The sequence below is a fragment of the Phyllostomus discolor genome, chromosome 4 (genome assembly GCF_004126475.2).
Source record: "Phyllostomus discolor isolate MPI-MPIP mPhyDis1 chromosome 4, mPhyDis1.pri.v3, whole genome shotgun sequence".
Lineage (NCBI taxonomy): Eukaryota > Metazoa > Chordata > Mammalia > Chiroptera > Phyllostomidae > Phyllostomus > Phyllostomus discolor.
The window spans coordinates 173,511,749-173,515,536 of NC_040906.2; positions in this window are offsets into that span (position 1 = coordinate 173,511,749).

Genomic DNA, 3,788 nt, shown 5'->3' on the forward strand with positions numbered 1-3,788 from the left:
GGTTTAATAGTTGTCTTTGTACTTTATTTTCTTCCATTTTATAGCAGTGTAGTGTTACACATCTGAATCTACGACCTGTGATCTGAGTCTGTCATAGTCCTAGGAAGAGTCCCTTAAAACAAATCACTAAAGATTCTGAATTCAGATACAGGCATTCCAGATACTTCTCATGAGTTCAGTTACTAGTAAGATCTCCACAACTTGAACAGCATCGGTCATTCTGTAAGTCCTGCCAAAGTTATCACTAGTTATGCATTATGGGGCTCCCTTAGCACTCCCAAGAAAAAATGAAAATTTTAAAGTGTTTTTTGTGCTTATGTCTGTTGGGGGATATTATCTTTAAGTTGTTTCTACTTGACACTCCCCTGCAATGGAAAAAGTTATCAAAAGTTACTAAATTAGAAGTTTAATGTAAAGTTATTAAACTTACATTATAAGTGGCAGCTTGGAGCATAGCAAGAAGTCAGAGGGTTTGAATTCCAGTCCCAATTCTGGTTTGGTTTTGTTTTTTAAAAATGATTGCTGTTACAGAGTTTGAAAGCTGGTTTTGATGTGAATAGCAAGTTGTGGTCCATTGTTACTAAGACTTAATAATGCCTGTTAAAAGAGACTTGTTGGTCAGTGCCAAACACACTGTGCATATCTACAGTTACTCTTTGAATGTACGTCACTTGACATCTCCCTCCTGTTGTGCGGTGGCACCATGTAGAGTCAAGTCCTTGTGATGTTCCGTATGGCCATAGGCTTTGGTGACTTGTAAATAATGTGTAAAGCAAGTTTTTATGATTAAGGAATCAAATTTATTGAATTTGATGATGAAATTTGAAATTTAACATGTATGAACAAAAACAATAAAAGAATATACTCTTTTCATGGACTATAGTATTATCTGAATGCTACATTTATTCTAAACATTTAGGACTTGCAGAAATGTGGTTAGAAACTCCTAGGACTGGATAGCAATACTATTTTCTTAGATGATATGTCCTCGATTGAAATATATTCTCATTTCTCCCAGCTTAAACATTTGGAATCTTACAATGTTACTTGAGTTTTGCTATATGACAGCAGTATAAAATTCATCCTCGCCATTGCTAGAATTGTCAAAATTCCACAGTAATAATTAAAACCTGAATCGATTTTTACTGAATGTGGACTGCCACATTTAAAATGTATATGTGTATCCTTTAAAAAGAATCCTGACAGCTGTGGTCGAACCAGAAAATAAAAGGGTAAGCGCTGTCATCTGTCATGCTTCGCATTGAGGTTCATTATCTGACTTGACTATCTAATTATAAGATGGCTCTTACGCATAATTTTAATCTGAAATCAAATGGTTCAAAGATCACATTTTAACCTTGGTTAATAGGAAATGCCTTTAACAAAAATTAGTGTAGGAAAAGTTCAGAGTAGTTTGAAATAATCCCAGGCAATACATTAATAGCCACAGTTGTCCAAGAACCCTAGCTGATAAAATTGGTGGAAAGGGGAGTGCAAAAACAATCTGCATAAGGTTTAAAAACCCTAATTTATTGCAGAAAAAAAAGTTAAAGAATTTGGGGACCTGAAGATAAGTAACTTACAATACCTTCGCTCATCAATTACATCTTTGGTGACAATCCTAGAATTCTTTTGTACTTATATTTTAAAAAAATGGATCCTACTGTAAAAGGTTTAATAAAGAGATTGTTTTTAAACTATGAAATGAGAGTTTTGCATTCTATTTTGTATTTTGTTATTGGGTTTGGATATAAACAATTATATTACCATGTGATAAAATGTTTGGGGAAAATTACAGTTTACATTCAGTTATCCTGAATGAATATTTAACCTTGGGCCAGATGCTTCAGCTAATTCTGTATGTATCGCCCTTCTACCTTCTACCTTCTAGGGATGCAATGACTATAATTTTGGCACCTGGATTCATATCCAGATGATGGCAAAAAATAAAAATTAGATGTATTCTCAGATCAAACTCTGCTGTTGACCATAATTATATTCTCCTTCATTAGCACTAGTAGTTCTAAGTTGCTTTTATGCGGATGAAGATAGATCTGCTTGGAGAAGGAAGGCTTGAGCAAAATAAAGAAAATCTGTAGGCGAGTGCTAGCAGCACAGTTAGTGTGCATCTCATATTTCTGTTCTGATGAAGATTGATTTTAACTGTTACATCTTTTATGGATTTGATAAATGTATATTTTGCAGTGTTATTCCTCAGTAACAGCTGTACATAACAACTGCCTGAAATGTCTTATTTTTACAAACTTTAATGGAGTAGATGGGCAGTGGTAATAGTAAACAACTGTTTTCTCCACAGAGGAACCTGTATTTTAACTAGATTTTGGATAATTGGAAAGAAAATGGGGCATAAAAATGTGGAAGTTACTTAACTGGAGAAGCTTGACAAAGCATTTGTCGTGGTTCTCAAGTGGAGTGATTCTGCCCCCAAGTGGACATTCGGCAATGTAGACGTCGTTTCACAGTGGGGGGTGGGGGTGAGGGTGGGGAGATGGGAATACTAGCATCTCCTGTGAAAGGCTAAGACAAACTTCAAAACAGAATTATCAGGCCTCATATGTCAGTAGTGCTGAGCCTGAGAAATCTTAATTTCTTTGGGGAGAGGTGGTGATGGATGTTGCCTAAAATATACTATAGAGCAATTATAAAAATACAACTTTGTTCAGATTTGAATGTATAGATCATAGTTTTGAGGTGAAATAAACATGCATATTTTAATTATAGGAAACGCTATTTTTTCCACTCATGAGGTCTATACATTATTTTCACATTTATCTTTGACATTTTGAGACACCTAACAGTTTTTCAAAGCTTATCAGCTTATTGCTTAAGATTATTTGGAAGAAAGTACCATATTTTGCTGTATATAATGTGCTCCTGTGTATAGTGCACACCCACACTTTTGGCCCAAACTTTCAGGAATAAAAATCTTTAGTTTTAAATTTTTTAATTCAATTTTTATTTGTATTTAGAAACAAAACCAATTATCATATTCCAGGGCATTATTTTGCACATGGTTATCATTATTGCTTTCTAGAGTTACACTTTTAATGCATAAGCATCGATAAAAGATTGATAAAAACATTAATATGGATATGGAATTAATAATACCCATGATGATGCACACCCTTATTTTTCCATCAGAAATTTGTGCAAAAAGGTGTGCATTATACATGTCAAGATACAGTAGTGTTTCTTAGAGATAGTAGTATTTTACACATGTATATATAAGAAATCCCATGTTTCAGATTACCTGTTCTGTATACATCACATTAAGAATTTCATTCTGTAGGTGATTGATTTCATGTAGTTCTTCAAAAATGATCTTTGAAACGCTATAATGCATCCTGTGTTGTCTTTGAGGTCATATCTCCAAGAACAATGACTGTATGATTGGTGAATTTCTTTGCCTCTTGTTTTTAAATAATTCATCTAGTGGTCATTTTTAGCTCTGAAATTAACATTGATTGAAGTCTAATATGATTTCCCCAGCTACTACCTGTAACTCAAATAAGTAATGATAAAGAGATTTTCCTTGGCCTGGACAGCTGACTTATGAGGGATAGTTACAGAGAAATAAGCTGCGTTTGCTCAGATGTACATAGGATATGTGTGGTAATCCTGGTGAGTCTGTAATTGACTTGGGAGCGTGAGGTGCAACACCAAATATGAAGGATTCAGGAGGTTAACAGGAAAGCACAAGAAATATCCAGGCAGATGATTTCATTAAATATTAATTTATGAGTGACTTGGAAGCTAAAACTCATCTC